The sequence below is a fragment of the Sinocyclocheilus grahami genome, unplaced genomic scaffold (assembly GCF_001515645.1).
Source record: "Sinocyclocheilus grahami isolate Dianchi unplaced genomic scaffold, SAMN03320097.WGS_v1.1 scaffold518.1, whole genome shotgun sequence".
Lineage (NCBI taxonomy): Eukaryota > Metazoa > Chordata > Actinopteri > Cypriniformes > Cyprinidae > Sinocyclocheilus > Sinocyclocheilus grahami.
Genome location: NW_015505697.1, coordinates 221,827 through 229,373, shown reverse-complemented (window position 1 = coordinate 229,373; position 7,547 = coordinate 221,827). Strand labels below are relative to the sequence as shown.

General features: G+C 46.2%; 1 long non-coding RNA gene across 1 annotated transcript in view; it reads right to left on the bottom strand.

Moving 5' to 3' along the window:
* Positions 1–7,547, bottom strand: part of LOC107554893 (uncharacterized) — a 22,400-nt gene that overhangs the window by 5,859 nt on the left and 8,994 nt on the right. The gene's annotated exons all lie outside the window — the stretch shown is intronic.

The following is a 7,547-nucleotide window of genomic DNA, read 5'->3' as shown; positions in this document are numbered from 1 at the left end:
TTCTCTGCTGAGTATTGTTTAGCCCGTACCCCGTTCCTAGTCTCTGTGTTTTCCTTGTTTTGCCTTGCCTTGCCTGTTTTCGCGGTTTCGGATCCTTGCCTGTTTTCCCTGGATTTATCCCTCTAGTCTCGCCTCTGTGATTCTGTCTGCCGATCGTCGACCTATGCTAGCCCTAGGATTATTCTTGTGTTTTGCCCGCCATATACCTGTCTGCCATTATCTGACCCATGCCTGTTTGATGACCACGTCTCTGTCTTCTCCTAATAAAAAGCTTGCAGAAGTCCCAATTGAATGCTCATTGACGAGAGGTGGTCTTTCTTTGTACAAAATTGATCAAAAAACATCATGGGACAAGGTTTTCACACCGACAGCTGTCATTGTAAGACAGTTAGCAACTCCGTTTGATTGTCCGAGTGAGTGGGTGGGGCTTACCAATAGGTCAATTTGTTAAGTGAAAGATTCAATTCAACTCATTAATAAAGACGTCCTTAAATGTATATGCATTTTTGAACAAATTAATTGAATGAATGATTCATTCACTCACTTAACTCACTCATTCACTCGTGCAACCTGCTGAAAGAGTCTGCAGCTTAATTCCTGTGACTAATACACAAACTGAGTGATAAAGACTCATGTATAAAGTAAATGATTGATGACTGCCTTTATTTACATCTGTAGTGGTTCAGGTAGGTCCACACAGATAGGTCTAAGTCTATGTCTGAAAGAGGACTTAATTAGTTTCAGGATAAGAGCCCAAGGCTGATCTCTTTAGCTATGGTAATGCCTTAAAGAACATTAATCACCACATGCGCTCCCTCTCTTTCTGTGCTCCATTCTCTCCCCTTCAAGCTCCATTACACATAAGATTGACAGATGAGGCAGAGAGAATGTAGGCTAATGAAAGTTCTCTTAGGCTGATGCTGGTTACAGAGGGACAAATGAGGATTTTATGAGAGCCTCTTTAGTACACAGTGGACCTACACCACACACAGCCGAAGCTCCTTGCCTTGAGGGCAGGGAAACAGACATGGGACATACTGTTTAGACAGGAACACTACATCAACACAGACATCTTTACCAGCACATTAATACATACATACTGTACATTCAGTCAATACGTCATGAATAGAACGCAGCAGCAGTTTTCTGTCGGGGGTTTGACGTGTCATGCCGCGCTGCATCCAGTGTAGACAGCATCACTGGTTATAATGAGTTCTATAGTATTTTGTCATGCCACGCCACTCGCGTCCGGTGTAACATTGGTTTTGCTTTGTTTCACAGAACTAATCGTTGCCTGGGTTGCGTGCGTATATGTGTGGGGCAGATCTATCAAAATAGGGGCGAGACCCTTTTGGGGTAGGGGCGTGCTTGTTTTGGTGATTTCAGATGTCAACATTGGCTACCAGAAATCGCCTACCCCACCTTTAATGAGTAGATGTAGGTGCTTGCTAAGGTGAAAAAATAGCATAGTGCTGATGGTGAACAGGAAAAAGCTGATAGGTTATAATTTACTGCTGTAGTCTATAGATTAGTTCTGTCTGTGTTTGGGAAGTCAGTACCAGATACCAGTATTTGGGCATGGAAAGAGAAAAATCTAGTTTCGCAAGAGGGAGAGTTAGGAAATACAGACACAACTGATCAATATGAGACTTATTTTGTGCTGTGAGGTTGAACTAGCCTATACAAACTCCCTTGCTTTTCACCAACTGCCAAGCTGTTGGCTGTATGGCCTGAAGTATAAATAGGTAGTAGTTTAGAGAGGTAGGGTTTTCTCTGAATAAATAGAAAAGTTGTCTTTGTAGAGCTTGAGGACTGAATCATGATGACTCCAAATTAAGATATCAAAGCATGAGATTTCCTCTGTGGTCACAGATCAAAACATGGAAAAAGGCAATGTGTCATATCAGCAGCCTGTTGCCCTGTGGCTCTTGACTGGTTAATAAATGAAGATAAGCGGGGTTGATCCTTGTCAGTACATGGATGGGATGACCACTGTGGGGGGAAAAAACTTCAAATAATGTAAACTCAGGACTACAACTCAAACAGAAAAAAAACTGAACATGAATGAATCAGTCCAGGACCATGTTAAATCTTCAACAATAATGGATGAGAAATATATCACCCATTTAAATGCAGAATCTTCATCGATTACCAGAGTATGAACTTTGGACAATTCTACTAAAAAGATTTGGTTTTCCTATCCAACACATATGCTTCCAGTCATTTAACAGAAGAAGAAAAAAATCTACCAGTAAAAACAAAAACAAAAATGTTTTGGGCTGTCTACCATAGCAGAAGCAGGAAAAATCCATTGTCTGAACAGTACATTACCACTTTTACCCTCAGGAAGCCACTGCTTGCCTTTATGGACTCTCTTAAATACACATGGAAGAACCCTGTTTTGGTCGATAGCCTCTATAATAAACTGTACATGGTGCATTTCAGCAGCAATGGTACAATCAAATCCATCACATCTAGAATTCCAAGGACTTTGTTGACAAAGTCTGGGACCCAAGAATGGAAACAGTTGAGACAGATGGTGTTCTACAATGTCACATCACTGTTTATATGCATTCCAGCAAAAGAGGCGGTGAAAACCGTGAAAAACAGCTGTGACAAGACAGCACCCTGAGAAACATAGCATCCCATAACTCAGGCCAAACTCTTCGGCTATGTTTAAACACTACAAGATAGTTTCTGCAGACAGACATGTAGGTTTGAAATGTGGTTAATAAAGTCTTTGCATTGCCCTCTGTAGGATCCTAATGAAAGAAGTGGAATGGAACAACATAAATACCTGGGGAATAAAACACTGCCATCAGACCATAATGGGGCTCAACACAGAAGGCCAAACCCCAGTGGGCAAGACTAAGCCACATTCTTACAAGGACAAGAATCCCTTATTTATGGTCAGTATTGTAAAGATAATGGATGGGGTTTTGGTCTGAGAGGACAGATGAAATGAGGCATTCGACCCCCAAATTGCGAGGGAGTTAATGGCACTGTTCGCCATGTACAACATCCCATCTTTACCCCTAAAGTGATATATAGTACTGTACTTGTTTATACATCAGTTCAGAATACAATTTCAACAAGAATTTTCTTGTCAGTGCAGCATGTAAATAAATAGAAAATTCCCACTATTATACCAATAATGAAAATACAACCTCAACCCCTTAATTGTTTATAAAAGACCAGCAAACAAGATAAAAAAAACAAATCTTTTTAAACTATTATGCCACACTGTGGCACAATATGGCAGATAATATTCTATTTTAATAGTAATCTGTTACATTAGTACAGAAAATGTCATAACCTACACTGATTTCATAATACAATTATGAATATTTTAATGTAAGATACATTACTGGTAAAATTATTTTATTTTACATCTTTATACTAAATATGAATAAGTACATATTAATACAAAACTTTTTGAGCTGCTAGTCATCATCTGAATAAATAGCAGTTATTTAGTATGGTTTGCAATAAATAAAAAAATACTATATATATTAGGGATGGTAAGATTCACTGATTCGCATTGGCACATTGGCATAAAAGTTAACGATGCGATGCATCGATTTAAAAAAGTGTGCATCGGATACAAGTTGGCATTTGTATCACGATGCATCGTTTCTAACATATTTACTTCGGTAAAAAACATCTCGAGGTTACGTATGTAACCATAGTTCCCCGAAGGGAACGAGACGCTGCGTCGAATGCTTTGGGAATGCCCCCGGCGAGACACCATACTGAAGCATGTAGGTGAACCAAAGCAAACAAATAACTGATCTGCTTTACGCCACTGTGCAGCTCGGTGAACGTAAGTGTCCAGTGCTCGCACTGGACACAGCAGATTGAGTCGCTCCTGGCCTGCTTCCTGGAAGGGAGGAGGACAAAAGGCCTGTATTACAATGGTACCTGGAGACGAGGTGGGCACTTTAGAGACATACCCGGGTTTTGGGTAAAGGAACACCCTGACCATGCCCGGGGCAAACTCCAGGCCTGATGCAGCAAGAGTCTGGAGGTCCCCTATCCTCTTCAGCGAGGATATAGCGAGCAAGAAGATAGACTTAAGCGTGAGGACCTTATCTGAAGTATCTTCGATGGGTTCAAAGGGAGCTTTGCACAGAGCCTCCAGAACCACTGGCAGATCCCATGAGGGCACCTTAATGCACTGTACTGGCCTCAGCCTCCGGGTGCCACGGAGGAAACGTGTAACTAACGGGTGTCTTCCCACTGACTGACCACCCTGAAGGGTGTGGTAAGCAGCTATGGCCGCCACATAAACCTTCAAAGTGGAGGGGGATAACCCTGCGGAGAATCGCTCCTGCAGAAACTCCAGAACTGAACCAACTGGGCAGTTGACTGGGTCTTGCAGTCGCTGTCCGCACCAAGAGATGAAAAGTTTCCACTTCAAGGCGTACAGTTTCCTCGTGGCGGGAGCTCTGGACTGGAGTATGGTCTCAACATCCTCAGTTGAGAGACCAGATGCTATGAGCTGTGCCCCCTCAGGGGCCACGCCCACAACTTCCATAACTCCGGGCGGGGGGTGAAGAACGGTGCCCCCTGCCTGAGAGAGGAGATCCCTCCTGATCGGAATCTCCCATGGAGAGCCGTCGAGGAGGGACACCAGGTCCGAGAACCATACTCGGGCTGCCCAGAACGGGGCTACTAGCAAAAAACAGACCCGTCCCGGCGTACTCTCTCCAGAACTCCCGGGAGCAGAGCGATCGGGGGAAATGCGTACAAACGAAGCCTCGGCCACGTCTGAACCATAGCATCCAGCCCAAGTGGAGCTGGATGTGTGAGGGAGAACCAGAGTGGACAGTGTGTCGTTTCCTGCGACGCAAATAGGTCCACTTCCGCCTGGCCAAACTCCCCCCAAAGGAGCTCCACCACTTCTGGTCTCGATAGGATGTCTGCTCCCTGATTGAGATGCCCAGGGATGTAGACTGCTCTTAACGAGAGGAACTTTCCCTGAGCCCACAGGAGGATCTAGTGCGCCAGCCTGTAAAGGGGCGCGAGAGTGCAGACCCCCCTGCCGATTTATGTAGTAGACCACCGATGAGTTGTCTGTGTGGACAAGCACATGATGTCCCCTTAGGTCTGGAAGGAAGTGTTTTAGAGCTCAAAACACGGCCAGCATCTCCAGGCAGTTGATGTGCCACATGAGATGATGGCCTTCCCACCGACCTCGGGCAGAGCAGCCACTCATGACTGCTCCCCAACCCATGAGGGAGGCGTCCGTCGTTAGCGTTACACGACGACAAGGAGCCCCCAGCAACAGGCCTTGAGACAGGAACCAAGGTTTCTTCCACATGTCTAAGGCACGTAAGCATCGCTGCGTGACCTTGATTGTGCGAAGCGGGTTGCCCCTCGGGGGAAAACCCTTTGGTCCTGAGCCACCACTGCAAGGGTCTCATGTACAGCAGGCCAAAAGGTATCACGATGGACGCAGCTGCCATCAGACCCAACAGTCTCTGAAACTGTTTGACAGTAAGTGACTGGCCTTCTCTCACTCCTCTCATGGCTGTGAGAATCGCTTCGATACGAGCAGGAGACAGCTGTGCCTGCACGTTCTCGAATCCCACACCACGCCTAGGTAAGTGGTCCTCTGTATTGGAGAAAGTACACTTTTCTTGGCGTTCAGCCGTAACCCCAGTTCTCTCATATGTGCAAGAACGACAACTCGATGCCGAGCCGCCATCTGCTCTGACTGAGCTAAAATCAACCAATCGTCGATGTAATTCAGTATGCGGATGCCCTGGAGTCGCAGTGGAGCCAGCGCCGTATCCACACACTTCGTGAAAGTGCAGGGTGAGAGTGATAGACCGAACGGAAGAACCCGATATTGGTATGCCTCGCCCCCGAAAGCAAACCTCAGGAAAAACCCTGTGTTGAGGAAGAATGGATACATGGAAGTATGCGTCCTTGAGATCTATCGTGACAAACCAGTCCTCGGACTTGATTTGAGACACAATCTGTTTGATCGTAAGCATTTTGAACTGAAATCGTTTGATAGAGCGGTTCAGTAGATGCAGATCTATGATCGGACGCAACCCCCATCCTTCTTCGGAACGATGAAGTAACGGCTGTAGAACCCTGATTCTCTCTCGAGAGGAGGAACACGTTCTATGGCCTCCTTCCTCAAGAGAGGTTTTACTTCTTGTTCAATACCAGAGCCTGCTCGGGCCCACTAATGTAGGAATAACCCCGTTGAAGCGAGGTGGACGAGAACCAAACTGAATTCTGTAACCTCTCTCTACAGTCTGCAGGACCAATTCTGTAACCTCTCTCTACAGTCTGCAGGACCCATTGAGAAGTTTCCACGCTGCCAGAAAATCTACTAAGGGAACCAGTCTCTCGAAACTGGCGTCTGGTGTTACTAGAAGAGCCACTTCGGTGCCCTGAAGCGGTTGACCGGCAGGGAACAACCGATCTATGCTCTCTAGCGCCCTAAACTGAGGGGACGAACTTTCCCGTGCCGTACCGTCGCCGGGCGGCAGCTGGGAATTTTGCTCGACGGAGCCTACTGGGCCCTTAAGCACCGAGGGTGTCTGGGCATCAACAAGTCTCCCCGAGGGCACGGAGGAGGATCGGGCACCGTGTGCTGAGGTGTGTACCTCTCCTCCCCGTGGTGGGCTGCCCTCGCGGTCCTGACGGTGGAATTGTCAGGACCGTTTGGCAAGGTCCTCTTAGACATAATAATGGTCCGTAGATCCGTTTTCTGTCTAGAAGACCCCGGCCGAGAGCGCCGCCCCGTCCCCTGATCTTTCTGCGGGGGAGTACGGGTCTGTTTCTGGGTCTGGCGATATGAGGAGCTAGACGGCTGGGACTGCTCCCACTCAGCAGTCCCAAATACCTGGGGCCGGCGAGGGAGGAAGCACGGGAATGCCACCGATTGCTTCTTCGCCTCCTGAAACCTCTCGACGACTCTAGGCGCATTTCCATTACCCTTCAAATTGCTCAAATTGAAATTGCGAATTGAAAATACGCCTAATGGAAACGTGTAAATTTTGCAAAAACGCCCATATATCGGAAAACTATTTTTTACGCTCGCATGAGGTGGTTTTTCAGGCAATGCGAAAAAGGAATAATTCGCAAAACGGCAATGGAAACGGCTTTTTCGCATTTACAGGTCACATGGCGTATGTAAAAAGTCATATGATCATTCTTCAATGTACTATAACCTCCAAGAAACACTTCATAAGTGGCCGCGCTCCAGTATAAGGGGCTTTCCCTACCATTAATACTTAGACAATTTACACTGCACACGTCTGCGGTGCGGTGCAGTGTGGCTCTGATACGGTCACTGAAGCTGATTACGGCCACTCAATACTTGTGTTTATGTTTTTATACAGTCTATGGTTTATTCCAGCTGCGCCACTCACGTTTCTGAAGCGGCTCTTTGCTGCTTCTGTAAAGATACACGCATAAGCCTCCTTTGAATAAATATAGCCAAAATCCCACCAAAATCCATTGCCATGACTTATCGCGAGAGGCAAAAGGTTACGTTTTAGCCGCATAACATTGGTTAATGGAAA